The sequence below is a fragment of the Orcinus orca genome, chromosome 14 (genome assembly GCF_937001465.1).
Source record: "Orcinus orca chromosome 14, mOrcOrc1.1, whole genome shotgun sequence".
NCBI classification, from domain to species: domain Eukaryota; kingdom Metazoa; phylum Chordata; class Mammalia; order Artiodactyla; family Delphinidae; genus Orcinus; species Orcinus orca.
In genome coordinates, this window is record NC_064572.1 from 58,775,842 (window position 1) to 58,797,882 (window position 22,041).

General features: G+C 45.3%; 1 protein-coding gene across 50 annotated transcripts in view; it reads right to left on the reverse strand.

Annotated features, from left to right (window-relative positions):
- SORBS1 (sorbin and SH3 domain containing 1) overlaps positions 1–22,041 on the reverse strand; it is a 240,759-nt gene that overhangs the window by 191,926 nt on the left and 26,792 nt on the right. Inside the window, exon 2 of one of the 50 annotated variants that reach the window (XM_049696682.1) lies at positions 17,435–17,489. The exons of 48 other annotated variants lie outside the window; for them this stretch is intronic. The gene's annotated coding sequence lies outside the window, so the exon portion shown is untranslated. Of the gene's footprint in view, positions 1–11,515; positions 12,644–17,434; positions 17,490–22,041 lie in introns of those variants that run through there. One more of the 50 variants, XM_049696679.1, reaches the window with a different exon arrangement.

Consider the following 22,041-nt stretch of genomic DNA (forward strand, 5'->3'; position numbering starts at 1 on the left):
CTCAACAAAATACTAGCAAACAGAATCCAACAGCACATGAAAAGGATCATATACCATGATCAAGTGGGGTTTAACCCAGGAATGCGAGAATTCTTCAATATACGCAAATCAATGTAATAAACCATATTAACAAACTGAAGGAGAAAAACCATATGATCATATCGATAGATGCAGAAAAAGCTTTTGACAAAATTCAACACCCATTTATGATAAAAACTCTCCAGAAGGTAGGCATAGAGGAAACTTACCTCAACACAATAAAGGCCACATATGACAAACCCACAGCCAACACTGTTCTCAATGGTGAAAAACTAAAACCATTTCCACTAAGATCAGGAACAACACAAGGTTGCCCACTCTCACCACTATTATTCAACATACTTTTGGAATTTTTAGCCACAGCAATCAGAGAAAAAAAGGAAATAAAAGGAATCCAAATCGGAAAAGAAGAAATAAAACTGTCACTGTATGCAGATGACATGATACTATACAGAGAGAATTCCAAAGATGCTACCAGAAAACTACTAGAGCTAATCAATGAATTTGGTAAAGTAGCAGGATATAAAATTAATGCACAGAAATCTCCTGCATTCCTATACACTAATGATGAAAAATCTGAAAGAGAAATTAAGGAAACACCCCCATTTACCACTGCAACAAAAAGAATAAAATACCTAGGAATAAACCTACCTAAGGAGACAAAAGACCTGTATGCAGAAAACTATAAGACACTGATGAAAGAAATTAAAGATGATATAAACAGATGGAGTGATACACCATGTTCTTAGATTGGAAGAATCAACACTGTGAAAATGACTATACTACCCAAAGCAATCTACAGATTCAATGCAATCCCTATCAAACTACAAATGGCATTTTTCACAGTACTAGAACAAAAAATTTCACAATGTGTATAGAAACACAAAAGACCACGAGCAGCCAAAGCAATCTTGATAAAGAAAAACGGAGCTGGAGGAATCAGGCTCCCTGACTGCAGACTATACTACAAAGCTACAGTAATCAAGACAGTATGGTACTGGCACAAAAACAGAAATATAGATCAATGGAACAGGATAGAAAGCCCAGAGATAAACCCACGTACATATGGTCATCTTATTTTTGATAAAGGAGGCAAGAATATACAATGGAGAAAAGACAGTCTCTTCAATAAGTGGTGCTGGGAAAACTGGACAGCTACATGTAAAAGAATGAAATTAGAGCACTCCCTAACACCGTACACAAAAATAAACTCGAAATGGATCAAAGACCTAAATTTAAGGCCAGACACTATAAAACTCTTAGAGGAAGGAAAACATAGGCAGAACACTCTATGACATAAATCACAGCAAGATCCTTTTTGACCCACCTCCTAGAGAAATGGAAATAAAAACAAAAATAAACAAATGGGACATAATGAAACTTCAAAGCTTTTGCACAGCAGAGGAAACCATAAACAAGACGAAAAGACAACTCTCAGAGTGGGAGAAAATATTTGCAAACGAATCAAGTGACAAGGGATTAATCTCCAAAATATACAGGCAGCTCATGCAGCCCAATATCAAAAAAACAAACAACCCAATCCAAAAATGGGCAGAAGATCTAAATAGATACTTCTCCAAAGAAGATATACAGATTGCCAACAAACACATGAAAGAATGCTCAACATCACTAATCATTAGAGAAATGCAAATCAAAACTACAGTCAGGTATCACCTCACACCAGTCAGAATGGCCATCATGAAAAAATCTACAAACAATAAATGCTGGAGAGGGTGTGGATAAAAGGTAACCCTCTTGAACTGTTGGTGGGAATGTAAATTGATACAGCCACTATGGAGAACAGTATGGAAGTTCCTTAAAAAACTAAAAACAGAACTACCATACGACCCAGCAATCCCACTACTGGGCATATACCCTCAGAAAACCATCATTCAAAAAGAGTCATGTGGGGCTTCCCTGGTGGCACAGTGGTTGAGAGTCCGCCTGCCAATGCAGGGGACATGGGTTCGTGCCCCGGTCTGGGAAGACCCCACATGCTGCGGAACGGCTAGGCCCGTGAGCCATGGCCACTGAGCCTGCGCGTCCGGAGCCTGTGCCCCGCGACGGGAGAGGCCACAACAGTGAGAGGTCTGCGTACCGCCAAAAAAAAAAGAAAAGAGTCACGTACCACAATGTTCATTGCAGCTCTACTTACAATAGCCAGGACATGGAAGCAACCTAAGTGTCCATCGACAGATGAATGGATAAAGAAGATGTGGCATATATATACAACAGAATATTACTCAGCCATAAAAAGAAACGAAATTGAGTTATTTGTAGTGAGGTAGACGGACCTAGAGACTATCATACAGAGTGAATTAAGTCAGAAAGAGAAAAACAAATAGCGTATGCTAACACATACATATGGAATCTTAAAAAAAAAAAAAAGGTTCTGAAGAACGTTTTTCTTCAGGACAGGAATAAAGACAAAGACACAGACGTAGAGAATGGACTTGGGGACACGGAGAGGCGGAAGGGTAAGCTGGGACGAAGTGAGAGGGTGGCATGGACATATATACACTACCAAATGTAAAATAGCTAGTGGGAAGCAGCCGCATAGCACAGGGAGATCAGCTCGGTGCTTTTGTCCACCAAGAGGGGTGGGATAGGGAGGGTGGGAGGGAGACGCAAGAGGGAGGAGATATGCAGATATGTGTTTATGTATAGCTGATACAGTTTGTTATACAGCAGAAACAAACACACCATTATAAAGCAATTATACTCCAATAAAGATGTTAAAAAAACACAAAACTACAAATTGTAAAAAGAAGAAAAGAGGGAACAGGGCTAGGATACCTTGGATGTATGTATTTTATTTCCCAACTTAAAATAAATAGTTATAAAATCATCATCCAGAGAGAATCACTGGATGATTTGGAGGTAGTTTCTTTTTATATATGTGTATATGTATACATACATGTATCAATAAGAAGAATTTTTTTAAACTCTTTGGAGTCATCCAATGACCATAAGGTTTCTGTTTGATTTTGGAGAAGGAATATTTTATTCATTAAAGTATTAAATAACTTGGGCCTTCGCTTCGTATATCATCAGTCAATATCAAGCTTTTCTATATATTAGGATAGGCACGCCAGGTTGTCATATTTTGACTACATGGTGTATTTACAAAGAAAAAAATACTTTTTGGATAGGGTATTGTGATTTTCAGTATTCTTAGACATCAAATTGCAGCAGTGGGGTGGAAGCCTTACTGGAAATTGGTTTCACCTCAAATTATGTTTTCTGACTCTCCCTGTGTGCCTTCTTTCTTCCCATGCATGTCTTCGCTTCTCTCTCCCCACCCACCTGTCACTAGCTCTCCTCCCCACTCCACCCCACTTTCTTGTTTCATCCTCTCACACCTATACTTTTCCCCTGACACCCTCAACCTGATGGAATATGGAACTGAAATCATATTCTTATTACTTTTTGCATTTGCACAATAGAATGGTCTTTAAGTTTAAAACAGGAACACAGGGCTTTCTGGTGGCGCAGTGGTTGAGAGTCCGTCTGCCGATGCAGGGGACACGGGTTCGTGCCCCGGTCCGGGAAGATCCCACATGCCGCGGAGCGGCTGGGCCCGTGAGCCATGGCCGCTGAGCCTGCGCGTCCGGAGCCTGTGCTCCGCAACGGGAGAGGCCGCAACAGTGAGAGGCCCGCGTACCGCAAAAAAAAAAAAAAAAGAACACAAAGTATTCCATTCATCCATTTTCTAAGGTCCCCGTAACTTTTTTTTTTTTTAAAACAAAACAAAACAAAACAAGGCAGCTGTAGCCCCAGGGCGCATGGCCTGACTAGGAAACCCTCAGAAATAAGAGCTCTGACCCCTGCCTGGAAAAGTCAGTATAGACGTAGAAGAGGCCTTGTGTGGGCAAGGGGATGGTTTCCCAGAGAGGCCAGGGAGGAGGACTGAAGTCAAAGCCAACTCACACTTCCCCCTAGGGACCTGCAGGAGGAAGGGTCATGCCCGCAGCCCAGCACCGCCTCCAGTGGGGGCATCAGTAGATCCAGAAGGCAAACCTATAACTATCAGGGCATCGAGCTAAACCACCACCTACTCCTCCATCCCTCTGAGAAGGACCTGCCTCTTTTTCTCATCATCCAAAATGTCTTCAGTCTTTTTTCCCCTGCAAGAGCTTCTTCTAAAATCAGGTTACCCCCCCCCCATCCTATACCTATAGGACTTTTGTAACCCAGATGTTGGATACATCTTAAAAGAACTTTCTGGGTCCCGATCACTCTTTGAAATATAAGTTCTCTCTTCCAGCCCTCAGAGATCTGCATACTTCCCATGGCTGACTTCCACAGCTCCAAGTGTCTGATAAAAAAATATTTGACCAGGACAGGCCTAGGCACAATCCTAGGTCTGCCACAGAGGCTTCCCACACAGAAAATACAAATCTGAGCTGGTAATCCAGCCAGCAGTGAATCCACTGGAGGCCTCATCACCCAGCCCTCACTTCCCGTTTTAGCTTTAGGCTCCTAATGGGATCCTTCCCCTTAGATGCTTCCCTGAGATCACACATGGGTCATGTACCCAACAGATACAGTATCTACTGCACTTCCCTGAGTTCATGTCAAGAAAGGAGTATATTCCGTTTGACAGGCTTGCACAACTCATACTGGTTCTTAATCACTGGTGCATTCTTCTTGGTAACAGTACCAAGCCATTTTCCCTAAGATACATGAAAAACTTTTTAAAGGAAGAAAAGAGCGTAAATGAGGGAGCTCTGCCTTCCCCAAGTATCTCCTGAAGAAAGTCAGGCAATTGCTCCGTTTCTGAGAAATAAACCAGTAAGTTCCCATACAGTAAGTTTTCTGCAAATGATATAGGAAACTGGGGGAGGGGGTGTGGAGGGGCGACTAAGACGGGCAGTTCAGTTCTCAAAGAGCAGCAAGGTAAGTTTTTATACAGTGGCAAATGTTCCTTTTGGACTGGCTTCAAACCTGTGTGTGGGCCGATTCTCTGAAATAAACAAAATTCTCTTGTATAACAGAGGTTATGAGGTGACTAAGAGGGTGAGGATTCTGGTGGAAAAGAAGTCACCCCCAAATCACCTTTGACTAGGATCAGTTCTTCTGCCTGCATCGGGTCTTGACTCGGCAAAACCTGACTAGTGACGGACAGCCGTATCAAAGGGTCCACGTAACCCTGGACGGATGGATATATGCCCCAGCTTAAGTCCAAGGACAACCCGACTGGTCCAGCTTTTGAGAGCCCTGAAACGCCCTGATCCACACAGCGAGAGCTGGAATGCCAACCCTGGCTCCAGTCAGATCCCAGGCACTGCCAAGGGAGGCATGATGTCCCGAACAGCAGTTGGCCCAACACGTGAGCGGGAGGTGCAGCTGCCGAGCTTTCATGTTTACCAGGAAGAAAGAATGTTGATTTTGCAGATTTTTGATAATGTTTTCACAGCCAGTGTTATTCCCAGCCCATTTGAAAATGCAATCTGAATACCAACCCTTTCCTCATCGGTCTCCTCGAACTTAAATGGTTCCATCGGCCTCAGCCCTGGAAACCCTTCTTTCTCTACTGGCCACATTTCAGTTTGGCCAAGTGGAGGAGCGGAGGGAAACCAGGATCTCTGCAATGGCAGTTCAGGGTATGGAGAAGAATATTAAATCCAGAAGTGGGGTACTTGGGCTTAAGACCCTGGCAGCACATGGCTGCGAGATCTCTGTGGGCCAGTTAGGCTCCCCAGGAAGGACTCTCACAGCTCTGTCTTTGGGTCTGTGGTTCTACTGAATCGATTCCATGTTCTCGCTTTAAATTGAGTAACCCAAATGCAATAAGCCACAGATTAAAAAGGACTAGAATGAACCGAGAAGTTACTTTAGACTGAGAGCAAAAATGGGCCAAGCACCCAGCAATCTTGCCGGAGGGATCGGGCATGACACCACAGAAGGGATGCAGACTAGAAGAGCCCTTCACAAAATGCTGAGAGTCTGCCCAGACCCTTTTGAAACTGGGTTTTTAGCCGGTTCCTGAATTTTCCTCTCCACAATCTTGAACATTGACTATTATGTGGAAAAAACAAGAAACAAGCAACATTTAAGGGGACAAAAGTATACCCTTGGGAGACACAGGAAGAATGGTGTCTGAAGTAAGGGCTTCTTCTCTTCTCCCTCATACACAAAAACTCATACACGCTCAACTAGCCTTATGAGTAATACGCCGCCTTGGTGGATGCCCAGCTGACTCTGTCATAGCCAGGAGCCTCTGCCAACCACTGATGCAGTGGAAGAGTTGTCTGACCAGCTCCCTTCCTGATGCTGGTCTATTTTGGGTGAAAACCTTGGTCTTCAGTTGCCTTGGGCTCTTTCCTTGGAAGTACTATTTGGTGACGGTAATCCTCAAGGGCCTGTACTAAAAATGACTTTCCAGCTAAGAGACACAGTAGAGATCAAGCCAGTTTTAGACCCTTACTGGCATGGTTTGGAGATCTGTGTAAGGATCAAGCAGTGGCCACCCCAGCCCAATCCAGCCCAGAAGCATCATGGTAAACCTACCTATCCCACCATTAGACATCTGTATGCCCAGCACCATGCAGACATCTTAACTGCGAGGACGCTTACAATATAGTTTGAGATAAAAATCAGCCCGGTGACAGCTAGTCAGCCAGCCATATAAAGGAAAAGAAAAATCTTAAAAACCATTTTCAGTCACAAAAAGTTGTGAGAATGGAGCAAATATGGGCTGCAAAGGTCACCCAGACCTTGCACTGGGAAATACACTCCAGGTGAAAGACCTCTTTTAGAGGGCAAAACAGATACCCTGAGGTTTTCTTCTCAGAGAAACCAAAGGTCAGGTCACCTGTTGGTCGACCAAGAAAGTAACCATTAAGCAAACCCCCTCCCCTTCCAGCCCCACGGCTTTGTCTCCCTCGGGGCTGGAATACAGATTCCAAGGTGGGAGACTCTAAGCGGGACAGATGACCAAGCAGGGGCTCTGGGGTGGTCAGTGTAAAAGTGGTGCTCACCACATGCTAGCAGACTGAAAAGCAAGTCAAAATCTCTTTAGTTATTTCCCTAAGTATGGTTTTCAGATTCTGGCATCAGAACCCCTACAATCTCTCTAGACCTGAGAAATCAGAATCTTTGAGGGCATGGCCAGGGAATCTCTGTCTTTAACCCGTTACTCAATGTGACCCCAAAAATGTGAGAACTACTGCTAGCCTGTTCCGGCCTGTCCTCTTCTGACATGGGGGTAACTAGGAAAAGGTTGGGTGCCTCAATGAGGAAAGAGATTTAAGCAGAAACCACACATGTGAAGAGAGAGAAGAAAGAGGCTGGAACAATCAGTGGGAAATCTCTTAGCACGAGAGAGAATGTGATGATGACCACCCAGCCCAACACGGAGACTCTCGCTCCACTGCAACCTTGGAAGATCAGAAGAAAGGTGGTTTCTTTACAGGAGCCAAAGAGGGCTTGAGTTTGAGTGGATCTGGGCCAGCCCCAAGAATGGAGGAGTTCAGGAATTCCCCGGAGATCCAGTGGTTAGAACTCAGCACTTCCACTGCCGGGGCCCGGGTTTGATCCCTGGTTGGGGAACTAAGATCCCACAAGCTGCACAGAGAGGCCAAAAAAATAAGTAAATAAAAAATTAAAAAAAAAAAAAGAATGGAGGAGTTCACCAATGTGGATGGGACTGTCCAAGTTTGGCCCAAAGCCCCCTGCAATAGGTTCCTTCTGCCCCCCACACCACAGCCCTGAGAAGTGGTGACTACCAAGTCCTAAGGGATTCCAAGGAAACAGTGAAGTGCTTCCACCCAACTCCAGACATCACAGCCACTTGGCCAATGCCCACTTACTCTGTCTGGTTACCACATGGTCTGGAACTGACATCTACACTCACCATCCCCCAAGGGTCAGTGGGTTTCACCTGTCTCTCCCTAGGCCTGAGGGAGCGGCAGAGCCAAGCAGCTGCAGATCTGAGTGGTATGAGCAAGGTGGCCGGCAACATCAGCATTATGTGGGAACGTATTAGAAATACAAATCCTCTGGTCCCACTCTAGAGCTACTGAATCAGAAATTCTGGAGGAGGAGCCCAACGACCTGTAGCTTAATGAGCTCTGAAGGTAATTCTAATAAACAGCTAAAGTTGGAGAACCAGTGTTTTACGCTGTTAATATGAACCATAATGGTAAGTCAACAAAAGTGTGGCATGCATTTACCTAGGCCTACAAAACATTTTCAAATATAATATCTTAGGGATACCCCTTCTAATCCTAAGGTCCTATAATTCGTTTGAATCTCATAGCAATGCTGAGGTAGATAAAGCAGAATTATTATCCCATCTTATAGGTAGAGAGACTGAGGTTCAGAGAGATGGAGTGACCGACAGAGTTATCCTCACCCAGAGCCATCACTGACAAGCCACTGGAAAGTCACCAAGACTTAACTCTAAATAACTAAGAGTTACCAGCCCAGGACTTCCCTGGTGGCACAGTGGTTAAGAATCCGCCTGCCAATGCAGGGGACACAGCTTCGATCCCTGGTCCGGGAAGATCCCACATGCTGCGGAGCAAGCCCGTGCACCACAACTACTGAGCCTGCGGGCTCTAGCGAGCCACAACTGCTGAGCCCACGTGCCTAGAGCCCGTGCTCCGCAACAAGAGAAGCCACCGCAATGAGAAGCCCGGGCACCGCAAAGAAGAGTAGCTCCCACTCGCCACAACTAGAAAAGGCCCGCACACAGCAACGAAGACCCAACGCAGCCAAAGGTAAATAAATAAATAAATAAATAAATAAAATAAAGTTGGAAAAAAAGAGTTACCAGCCCATACCAATTTCTTTTTTCCCATGGCCCCCAGGGACACTGCTGGCAGCAGGAATGATATTGACATTCCTTTTTATCCAGCCCATTGTTACTTACCTCAAGTGACTATTTCTAAGACTGTCCTCCATTAATTCTGGATTTGAACTGAAAAAACAATTTTAAACCCACTTCAAGACACATCCACTTAGTCTCAATGCTGACCTGACACAGACAACGATCCTCAACTGATAAATGGGCTATGCACCAAGTTCATGTGTAAACTGGAAGGCTGGAACTCAGATTGCATTTTCCCATGGACACAACATGGAGATGGTGGTTGGATCTCAGATCAAGCCACAAAAGTCCATCTACAAAAGGGAGAGGCAGAAGAGAGCATAGGCAGGTTTGGCAGTGCCAGAAGGTTTAAATCCCAGCTTTCCCATCATTAACCAAAAGGAGACAAAACCCAAGTCACATGGCCTTTCTGGGCCTCAGTTTCTTCATCCGTAAGACTCACCTGGCAGGGTTGTTTAGAGGATTAAATGACAATGTATGTATAATGCCTGCCACACAGTAGACATTCAACAAATGCTTGTAGATTATATTAACTCCCAAAGTAGCCACCATACTATGTTTCTGCCCTGAAAACTATGCAATTAAAAAAAAAATAACATACATTTGGGAATACCCTGGCGGTCCAGTGGTTAGGACTTGGCACTTTCACTGCTGGGGCCCCAGGTTCAATCCCTGGCCGGGGAACTAAGATCCCACAAGCCAAGTGGTGTGGTCAAAATTAAAAAAAAAAAAAAAAAAAATAGCATACATTTGAAATTACAGAAGGATTGACTGCAGGAGGATTAACTGCCTCCTAAAAGATCAAAAGATTGAGGGAGAAAGGGAGGGTGGCAGGCTCAGGGTGTGGCAAAGATCAGGTCACCCATCTCACCCACCTATTCCCCTGGCCTTTTTTCAGCTCAACTCAATCGTCACTTCTTTGGGAACCTTCCTTGGCCTCCCAACTTGGGTCAACTCTCTCTAAAATGTTCCCATGGCCCCAAGTAGTTCTTCATAGCCTTACAATGATTAGAATTTTACCCTTAGAGTCCGTCTTCCCCACAACCCCATAAACTCCATGGAGTCAAGGTCCAGGTTTGTTTCTGCTCCCCAGTATCTTTCCCTGGTACTTGGCCCTGTGCCTGGAACACAGTGGGCCCTCAAATATTTGAAGAATGAATCATACTAGGGCAGCAGAGCAGGGATGGGTAAAGGGAAGAGGAGGTTGTGTGCAGCTGGCTGTGCATGTGAACAGATAAGTCACGAGGTCTTGACTCATGGTTACCTGGAGAAGCATACAACTCTTTCTGCCCCAATTAAAAGAAAAAAAAAAAATCAATCTGCCTCTGCCATTATCACTTGGTCAATAAAGGCTGATGATGAAACCCCCAAGTTATTAAACGCACAGGCATCCTCCTCCAATGGGTACACATCCCCCAGGGCCTTGGTTCGTTCACAGGGCAAGCGCTGAATGAAGTGAAGATCCAGGCAGGTATGGAATTCGTTGCAGCTCTCCCTACCTCAGTACCAGTTAAAGAGGGATGACTCCAGCCTCATCCCAGCTTGAACTCTGAAAGCATGGGAAACGCTGCTGCAATCTGCAGTGTATTCAGTGGCTACATCCTCGAACAGCCGGGGTGATCTCAAAACCTAACAAGGTAGGCATGGTTCCCACTCTGCAGGTGAGGAAACAGACTGAGGGAGGTCAGGAACACACTCACGATCACATAGTTAATAAGTAGCAGAGCTAGAAATGGAACCCAAATTAGGCTGCAAAATGTGTGCTGTGAGCCATATTCAGCTACCTCTCCCCACACGGGGTATAGGTTTCTCCAGACTGAAGGGCGTACGGGCTTCGGTGAGCCAACGCAACATGGTGTAAAACACACTGCAGAAAGACAACAAATTCCGGATTCTTCCACGACTATGTGACCCAGGGTAAGTCACTTAACCTCCCCGGGCCCCAGGGAGGCTGCCTCCCCAGTAATGTAAGAGTGGCCTGGATGGCCATTATGAGAGGAGACCTGCTGAGCACATAAGAATGCCTTCCAGTCAAAACCTATCAAGAAATCACACCTGCCCGGCCCTTGCCAGGACCCTGCCACGCTGCAGCTCAGCTCTCCCTCACCCAAAGTAAAGGTTAACCAGAGACGCTGAGCTTTCAGGTGGGGAGGGAAGGAATGTCAGGCCACTGACTTTTCTTTTTTTCTTCCTTTCATTATCCACATTTCTATATATTATATGTGTAGGACAACAAATTCAGGAACAATGAGAAAGTAATGTATAAAACTTTAAGAAATACAGATTACAAAATAATCATTTAACTTTCCATGCAAATGATTAAGCATTTTCATGCACTTGTTAAATAAAGCATACATAAGTCAAAATGTTAAATAATTCTAGTTTTTGACTAAATCATCTAAAGAATATGTTGGTGAAAACTCAAAATTGTCTAATAAGGTGTGCATGACCTTGTTTATTTCGTATTTATCATAGATGTCAAAATGATCATGGTTAAAGCCAATTTAAGCATTTACTGAATAGACCCCCTGAAACTGGCTTGGAATAAACCAAGGATAAGCAACAAGCTAAAGGAGACTGTTTACCATACACTTAATTAACCCAAACCTCCCTTCCTACATCAGGAAATCGAAAAAATACCGTATGCTGTGAAAGCAGCAGGTGTCTATATCCCCAAGCTTTCCTTGGGCTCATGCCCACCAGCAGTCTTCTATGCGGCACCAGCTCCCTCTGGGATGTGTTCAACATACACTCAAGACCAACTGCACAACAGCCTTCAGAGACCAAGGCCATCAATCCAAGCAACAATCTCACCCAAGCGTCAGCCCCTGCTGTACAGAGTGATCTGGAATTTAGACTCTTCTACAAAGCCTTACAAGGTCAAAAATGTTCAAGTTGTGTAATTCCAATGATGAAAAGGCTGTGGAACAGCACAGACTAAGTGGCCAATATGAATGACACTTCAGAAGACAAAACACAATAGCTGAAAGGCGGAGTCAGCAGTGGGCACAGCGGAAACCAAGGAGCCTGGTGCTGGCCAGGCTTCAGCAGCACGTGAGTCTGTGCTGCCACTGGCCCTGATTAAAGTCACCACCTCCTGCCAGTCCCCGCCAAGGGTTAGCACAGTCACCGCCTCCCCCACCCCCCAGCACCAAAAGAGGAGTCACAAATAGTTGACATCCATTTTGGGAAAGGCTGCTGACCTCTGAGCCATCACCCTCTTTGCAATACCCATACTGACCTTTACACAGGCGGCAAGGCATGGGGACATGGCCAAGGACATTTTCTAAAATGTTCATCAAAATAAAGTCTGAAATATGAGGAGAAGGGGGAGTGAAGGAAGGCACAGCCCTCTTCTTTACCACAAGCCTAGATGCACTAACGTCTAACAATGTACACAAAATATTTCAGGGGCAGGAAAGTAGGGAGAAACAAGGGATATACAGCAAGAAGAAAAGAGAAGGAAAAATAAAGAGGAGAATGCTGTTAAAGAGGAAGCCTAGTGTCAAGTTGCCACCACCTGACACTGCCTTGATAGCCTTGGTCTTCTCCCCCCAGCCCTACTTACCAAGGCTGTTCAAGAGGGATGTGCGATTCCACCACCCCACCCCCATCCGCCTACCAAACAGCAGACATCAAAGACATAACAAACCTAACCAATCAACTGTATGACGTCAGCACCCAATCTCCTGCAAAATAAGGAAAGCAAACCGACAAATGCTGAGCGGACCCCACCACCAAGTAAGTTACCAGACACGGAGTTTAAAGACATTTTTAGCTTCTAAAATAAGCCTTTAAATGCCTAAATATACTTAGGCAAACCCTTTCCAATTAAATGATAAAATATACCTTGATTTATAAAACATTTTAAGTTATTTAAAAATAAATGAAACATTATGCTTGTGCAGTGCCAGGGCATGAAAACACCACCAGCATTTTGCAATAAATGCTGGGAGGCTTAAGAGACTGCAGTAAGACTGAGGACAGATCTAATCTATTAGATCTAAAGCTATGATTCTACAAATTAGGGAAAGGGTAGTAGGCAGCTAAACGGAGATCAACAGATTTTCACTCTTTGTAAAATGTGTTAAAATGGACATTTCTACAAAAAGATATTGAGTGTTTTTTATATATTATACTAACCTGAATATTCCAAATACCACCTACCCTACTGTTAAAAAGACACAAACACACAAAGGATAGTTCCAGTTCTATCCAGGCCCTGAATCTGATGTACTTACCGCAGATGGGGCTGCACCGGATGAGATGGAAGAATGTTTATTAAACACCTACTGTGTGCCAGACCGCAGAGCTAAGATTCCCCCTTTTGCTTGACCCCTTGTCTTCCCAGTCCCCAAACAGCCATGACAGGGTAAGAATGGAGGGAGAGGACTGAAGGTCACACCACACCTTCAGATACAGCTAATATTTCACAGCAGGCAGAGGTGGATGGCACACAGAGAGAGCTTGGTCCACACAACTGAACAGGTCAGCCCTAATTTACAGATGACTTCTTCATCTTAAGAGGCAGACAAATGGAGACTAGTTAACTCTTTCATCATCCTTTCTCTGGAAGTTTCTGAGCCAGTCTTCCCACGCTTCAGGTCCTCCTAACAGAGGGCAAACCTTACTTCCCTAGTTTTATCTTGTTTCTGGTCACCAATAACACTGAATCTGGAATTCAGCAGGACCTCAGAGTGGTAGAAAAGGGAAAACTGGGGCTGTCCAGAAAAAAAAGTATGAAGTCACATCACGAACTTTAAGACAAGTTTCCAGGCCCTCAAAGCTAAGAGCCAGGTCCCAGTGTGGTTATAGGTCAGAGAGAGACAGGAAGGGGGGAGGAAGCTTTTCCACGGTCCCAAGATCCAACCCACAGGGGCCTCCTTTTCTCCCTTTTCTTCTTCCCAGCTCCTAATTATTCCCTTTTTTGTTTGTCTAGTCAATCAACACATATTTCTTGAGCCCTTACTTAACATATGCCTGTTTTCCATTTTAACACAGCTTTTATTGATGTATACAGAGCACGTGACATTTCATGAAGTCCGCCCCTGGGGGATCTTGTAAAAAGTCTTTTGTAAAAAAGTGACCCCTGAAGTGAAATTCTGCCGAATACTATTTTACGTTGTTCAACCACAACTACTAGCACCCCACTCCCTGCCAACTTCACGTCAATACACAGATTCATGGGTGCAAAGCACTGATAATGAGAGCAGGGCCAGTTTTTTCTGCACGACCACATATAGGACACACCTGAGGGGCTGACAATCAAATAATGAGAGTAGCCATGATGTATCAGCACCTGTTCATAGGTCAGGTATTAGACCAGTGCTTAAGTACCTGGTTCAATCCTTACAAATGTTGAGGTCAATTTTATCATCCCAATTTAATGATGAAAAGCTGAGCTCAAAGACCTTGCCTACAGTTTCACGACAAGTAAGAGGCAAAGCCAAAATCTGGACCCAGGAAAGTCCAACAACTCTTCTCCTCTTCCTGGTGGTAGAGTTGAATCAGACAGGACTCAATGTCTGGAGGACTTGTGGCAGGGCCCTCCCCAGTTGCAGGTGCCCCTCCCTTCTGTGTATGGATCTGGTCAGTGGAAATCAATGCTGAGGGTGGGAAAATCTATGTGCCAGAAATATCACAGGGAACGACAGCAGTAAATACCTATTTGGTTTTCATGATTTTTAAGTGAGGGAAGTGGGAAGGGAGAAGCCTGCATGTAAACATTCTCTGTGCCCCCAGTGACGCCACTTACCTCCTCAACCATGATCTCAAGCTTTGACGCTGGAACGTTCTGAAAGTAACGTGCTACGTAAGACCTCAGCACAGAAAAGCAAGGTCTGACCTTGTATTATTAGCTTCTCTACTTCAACCTCAGGTACCACCAATGGAAATGACAGGGCTGCGTGAACACCGCCAGCCTGGCTCCGAGCTCCTGATTCTGCAGCAGGCCTGCAGCCAAGTTCTGCTAACCCTGAGTCGCTGAAGACCCAGCACATGTGTGTGGTGTTAAGAAAAATACTAACAAGAGGCAATATACTCCCATTTGGGAAACAGAGAAAATAAAACCCCACTCGCCAACACTCCTACTGTGGTATTATTCGGGGACATTTCCTTGCAGTGTTTTTCATGTATGTTTAGCACACGATTATGACCTGTGGCTTATATACAATTCTGTCTTCTTTTCCTCCAGCTACTACTTCTGCTTACTTATCAAGGGTCATCTGTCCTGTGGAGCCCTTCCTAGCCACCTCCTTGCCCAGATGAAGCTGACCCCTTTTCTTCCTGATGCTTCCACTACCCGCTGAACACACTTGAATCACGCTCCTCTAAAAACTTTACTCCTTAGCTTAGGCGTCAGGCTCCCCCTGTAAACCACAGCCGTTGCAAGCAGTCTGATTGTAAGCTTTGATTATTTTTCACATAGTTGGCAGTAACAACACCAAAATGTTAGCAGGGGCTGAGCTGGAGTGTCGTGCCATGACTGATTGGTTTTAGCATTCCGTCCACTTTTTGATGTGGCTCCAAATTTTCTTTAGACGACGTATAATTTCTTTCACGCATACTTAACTGACTATAAAAGTTTCTTAGGACTGCAATTGATCAACTTCAAAATCACAAAAGGAGAAAGGGGCCTGATGGCATGAGACAGGGGCGAATGTCCCGATTTTAAAGTAGGAAAGTTGGTGATCCTGACATCTACAAATAAAAAGCGCTGATAGGGCTTCCCCAGTGGCGCCGTGGTTAAGAATCCGCCTGCCAATGCAGGGGACACGGGTTCAAGCCCTGGTCTGGGAGGATCCCACATGCCACGGAGCAACTAAGCCCATGCACCACAATGACTGAGCCTGTGCTCTAGAACCCGCGAGCCACAACTACTGAGCCCACGTGCCACAAATTCTGAAGCCTGTGCACCTAGAGCCTGTGCTCCGCAACGAGAAGCCACTTCAATAAGAAGCCTGCACACCGCAACTAGAGAAAGCCCGGGCACAGCGATGAAGACCCAACGCAGCCAAAAATTAAAACTTTATATATAAATAAAAAAAGCCCTCGTAACTACAAACAATGATTCCTGGCAAAAGTAGAGAACAAATGGTTTGGGGACATTTAGAAAGGAATGAACATGGGGAAGAGGCAATGTGAGTCCACGACGACCAAGCTGTGCCAAAAAGCAACCAGCTGTTCCTTGTTGTGATTACCAAGTTGGTAGACCAGGTGAAATGCGAGAACTATCACGTATCTTGACTTCAGCAAAGCATCTTTAAAAACTCTTGTGATTCACTTCTAGATAAGTTAGTGAAATAGTCAAGCAGCTTGTGCACGGCTATGCCCATCTAGCCAGCTGAACGACTACCCCTACGGCATGTACATCACTCCCTCTTTGGGCCATCACTGTACTTTGTGCACAGCCCTCTCACGGCACTTACTACACCTGACTGAGCTCCTGGTCTGTCTTCCTATTAGCCCAGGGGTCAGCACTCTAAGATGTGTACACTAGTGTCTCCAGTGGCTTGATGACGAGCTAGAGAAAGGTTACCGACAGCACAACACAGTGTTCGATTCTTCGCCACACCCTGTCCAATGTCTTCTCAACAATGACTTGACAGAAGACAGACTCAGGAGGCAGGCTCACCAACTCCCCAGACGGCACAAAACGGCAAAGAGGAGCTAACGTTATAGCCGGCAGAATCAAGATTCAAACGGTCCCGATAGCCCAGCATTCTGGGCCAAAAACAAAGCCTGTTGTGCAAGTACAGGCTGGGCGGGGGCAGTTCGAAACTTCCTCGAGTCCATGAGACCTGCCCTGGCAACCATCCACGTGAAACAGAGCTGGGTGCAGTCTCTGACCGCAAGGTTCATCGGAGCTCACAGTGCCAAGAGTAAGGCAATCTTAAATGGCATCAAAAGTAGGACAGGGTCCAGTTCATGGAAGAAAATGGTAATACTCCCACTCTATCCCACAATGGTCAGGCCATGAGCGCAGGATTCAGCTAGGACACCACACTTTTAATTTTTTAGCGGGTTAAAATCACAGCATTTAAAAAGCACCCCGGGGCTTCCATGGTGGCGCAGTGATTAGGAAGCCGCCTGCCAATGCAGGGGACATGGGTACAAGTCCTGGTCCGGGAAAATGCCCCATGCCGCAGAGCAACTAAGCCCGTGCGCCACAGCTACTGAGCCTGCGCTCTGAAGCCCATGAGCCACAGCTACTGAAGCCCGTGCGCCTAGAGCCTGTGCTCCCAACAAGAGAAGCCACCACAGTGAGAAGCCCGCGCAACACAAGAGTAGCCCCCACTCGCCGCAACCAGAGAAAAGCCCGTGCACAGCAACGAAGACCCAACACAGCCAAAAATTAAACTTATTTTAAAAATAAATAAAAAGCACCCAATAGGTTATAGTGGAAAATCTTTATTCCACCCAGTCTCCTCCTCAGAGGCAACCAACATTACCCATTTCTTTTGTACTCTTTCAAATGCACTGCATGTATATACAAGCAAATAAGCATATATTCTCCTCTTTCACTTAAAAAACATATCCTATAGAGTTCTACGCCAGTACCTGAGAAGCAGCCTCATTCTCTTCCATAGCCACAGGGTTCAAAAGCTTGGAGACCCTAGATTGATGAACATTTAGGTTATCCCAGTCTTTTGCTTCTGCAAATCATGTTGTAAGAAACAAACACATCATTTCTCACATATGCAGACATACCCGTAGAACAAATTCCAAAAACTGGAATTACAAGGACAAAAAGTGGCTGCATTTGTAGTTGCGATGGGTATTGTCAAATGGGACACTGCCTTTTAAAGAGAGTCATGGACAAAATGGGGTTTCCCAAAAGAGGGGGCTAGAAATTATGCCCTAGAAGGAAGAGGCAAAGAGCCTTAGTGTGGAGAAATGAGAACCGTCACCTTCAAATACCCAGGGCCACCACCAGTAAGTTCCGTCCTTACTCACCACAGCCGGGACACATCCTCGGATACTTAAACTCATCGTCCCACATGACTCTTACGACAGCCCTAAGGGATGGGCATTTTTACGCAGACAAGCAAACTGAGGCCAGAGTCCTCTTGCCAAAAGCCACAAAGCTGATAAGGGGCACAGCCAAGACTGAGACCAAACTGGGCAGCTCAACCGTCTGTGCTCCTCAGCCCCCCCAACTCCTGGCTGCAGACGTGAATCACACAAGCAGCTTCTGCAGAAGCTCCGCCTTCAGATTCTGACGCAGGACGCAGCACGTACAGGTTCTCTCAGGTGAATCCAATATGTAGTGAGGGCTGAGAACTACTGGCCTGGTCTACAGTAGCTCTCCAACAAGGGCAGGCATTGGACTCACCTGGAACCCTTTTAAAACAATTTTCAAGCCCCACCCCACCCCCAAGCTTCTGAGTCAGCAGTTCTGGGGTGGTGCTGAGGAGTTTGTATTTCTAGCAACTTCCCAGGTGATGCTGATGCAGCTGGCTCACGCTTTGAGAACTACTGCTCTGGAAGCAAGAGCTACCACTACTCCTTGTAATAGATAACAATTAACATTTTACAAGGCACGTCACCCCAGTGAACGTTCACTGCTTTGGAAGGTCCAATGGGATAATGTCCTCTGCAAAATGAAGTGAGAACAGACACTCAAGTGTCTTAGCCAAGTTCATACAGGTTGCAAGTGATACAAAACTTTCATTTCTTTCTTTTTTTTTAAATAAATGTCTTTGCCTTGTACTGCTGACATCTAGTTCAATGCTCCTTCTACTATACGAATACCAGACTCCAGGAGGCAAGAACCTTGTCTATCTTGTTACTGAGACATGGTGCCCAAAGGAGGAAATTATAAGACGAGTTGATGACAACTCATATTAAAGAATTCTAATAATTAGAAGCATTCAAAAATAAAATGAACTGCCTCAGTGAATAGTGAGCTCCCCTTCCTTGGAGAGACACCAGCAAAAGCAACAAGCCAAGGGACAGAAATGTCACAAAGCAATTCTACGTTCCAAGGGAACCTCCTTCACCTCTAACAATTTTTGCAAAGCTAAACTTTGATTCTCGTGCACCTCAGTAGAGAGGAGGTACTCTCTAAATCCTTCTTCAGTATGGGTCCACTAGCCTGCCAACAGCTTCACCACATAAATTTAGAGAAATTACTTCACTCCTGTGCCTCAGTTTCCCTGGACACAAAATGAAGGGGGCTCATCAGTCAGTCCCTGGGAATTATCTAACAAAATGACTGGCAAATAACAAACAACTAACAGAGGTACCAAAGTACTTAAAATGCCGACGACGTCTGCCTCTTCTCCTCTCTGCCAGTCTGCACTGCAACTAATCCTGCATTTAACTGGTATTTCCATGAAAATTAAACTTAATGAATATCCAAGGGCAAATTCAAAATCACACTGATTCCCCCCCTTTTAATTCCATGTCTTCACCAGTTTAATTACTGGTCTATCATATTTTTAAAATTCATTCTTCAAGCAGCCACCTATTGGGCACCCACTGTGGGCAGAGAATTGCACAAGAACCTCGGGGAATACAGGGGAGACTCACGCCGGCCCTGTCCTCTGGGGCAGCACACCTACGTTTACCACTTTTCGCAGTTTCAGGACAGCTCTGGATTTCTTCCACCTGGGTAATGTGGAGGGCTTCACCAGAATTTACTAGTGTAAAATTCTGTGTTTACAGGTCAACCTTCACAAGGAAAACCACAGCACAGATTAACAGAATGAGAAGTGAGCCAAGATCTTAATGTTTAAGATCTAAAATCCTAGGTGCCAAGGTTTTATCTTTATGAAGGGACAAAATACAAGCCCTCACCTAAGACCATTTCTTTCACACCTGAGTGATATGAAGGGGTCAGGCTGAGAGCGGTTTTCAGGCAACAGCTTCGCAAAGTCACCAGCACTGTGGAATCTTAGGGGCTATTAGGAGATTTCTGAGGGGAAAGGATAAGAAACTGGGGAAGACTCCCAGCCAGCCACATAAAGCCCTAATTTACTTGCTTTGAACACTAAAAACTGTGTTTTCAGACACAATACCAAAAACAAGGGGAACACGCGTAGCAGCTATTAAAAAATTATGAGCCTCCCTTAATAACTTCACAAAGATGATCAGGATCGGACGGGAAGCAAAGCGGAGATGCCGTTTGTCAAAGAGAAGGTGAAACCTGTGGCTCCATGTTAGACGATGCAAATGACCTCGTCAGAATGCAGGAGCCGAGGCAGAATGACTCAGAAAAGGGAAGCTGGGCAAACACTCCAAAGCCAGAGTTGAAAAGCTGAGATGGGTGTTTATTGCAATGATTCAGCTCATAAACAGATTCTGACGGTCACATTCAGGTGCATGTTAACAAGGCTTTTCTTCTTCAAGGAATATCAAAGCCAGCCTGCTGAACAGTTCACAAGCACACACTGTCAAGAATTAGGACACCTAGGGCTTCCCTGGTGGCGCAGTGGTTGAGAGTCCGCCTGCCGGTGCAGGGCACACGGGTTCGTGCTCCGGTCCGGGAGGATCCCACATGCCGCGGAGCGGCTGGGCCTGTGAGCCATGGTCGCTGAGCCTGCACGTCCGGAGCCTGTGCTCCGCAACGGGAGAGGCCACAACAGTGAGAGGCCCGCGTACCGCCAAAAAAAAAAAAAAAAAAAAGAATTAGGACACCTAAACTATGGGCCAGTTTGCTGAAGGCATCAGACCTAGGATAAAACATCAAGTGAGCTAACATTTTATTTTTCCAGTTCCTGTGGTCATATATATGGCTGAGGAGATTAGGGCTGAAAGGATCAGAGGTTGAGATCATGTAGCCCAGCTCCCCAAACTCTAAGATGTCTAAGCATCAGCTGCAGTGCCTGTTAGAAGCAGAATCCCAGGACCCACACCCAAGAGTCTGACAGTATATGAATGGGGAGAGGAGCTACCCCCCACCCCTCCCCAGGACCCAGTATTTCAAGGAGCACCCTGTGACGTTCTAAGGCAGGTGGTCCCTAGGCCACTGCTTGAGAAAACTGACCTGGTCCAACAGCCATTTTTATAAATAAGTGAAAAAAGTAAAGCCCAGAGAGGTGATAGTACCTTCCTTGCCCAAGTCCAACTTCCTAAATCCAGGGCTGGCTCCACCAGGAAGAAATCCATAAGTATAAATAGATGCCACAGTTGCTGAAGGGCAGGGCCAACCCCTAGGGCAGCAGACAGCAAGCTAGCTTCTTAAACAGAGCTCTAGTCACCTCTGCCTGTGAGCATCTGCAGGGCAGGGACTGAGTCCCATTCATTTCTGCATCACCACTCATATAGCAGGCGCTCATGAGCTTGGTTATGGTCAGATGAAAGCTATTACCTACCTCTACCTACAATGCCTTCCAAAAGGCTGGGCCACCTGGTACATTCCCCACCCAAGCCTTCCAGCCCCAGTTCAGGGGTCACCTCCTCTGAGAAATAACTGTCCTTCCCTCCTAACTCTCCCAGAGGACCCTGTACATGCCTGTTAGCACTTATCACCCAGCTTTGTAATTATCCTGTTTACCTAGGAGACTCCTCAAGGGCAATGATTTTGGTCTTTGAAACCTGGGCCCCAAGCTCAGCTTGCCAAGCAGAAGTTGCTCAACAAATGTTTACAAGGTGTTCAATACATGGGAGGAAGGATAAAAGGGAGAAACTAATCTTTTTTTTCATCTTTTATTTATTTTTTTATTAGTCACCTATTTTTATATATATTAGTGTATACATGTCAATCCCAATCTCCCAGTTCATCCCACCCCCCCACCCCACCTCCTCGTCGTTTTCCCCCCTTGGTGTCCATACGTTTGTTCTCTACATCTGTGTCTCCATTTCTGCCTTGCACACAGGTTCATGTGTACCATTTTTCTAGATTCCACATATATGCATTAATATACGATATTTGTTTTTCTGTTTCTGACTTCACTCTGTATGAGTCTCTAGGTCCATCCACGTCTCTACAAATGACCCAATTTCATTCCTTTTTATGGCTGAGTAATATTCCATTGTATATATGTATCACATCTTCTTTATCCATTCATCTGTCGATGGGCATTTAGGTTGCTTCCATGTCCTGGCTATTGTAAATAGTACTGCAACGAACATTCGGGTGCATGTGCCTTCTTGAATTATGGTTTTGGGAGAAGCTAATCTTAAATACCTTGCTGCAGACTCAAAACCCTAGGAAGCTGCAG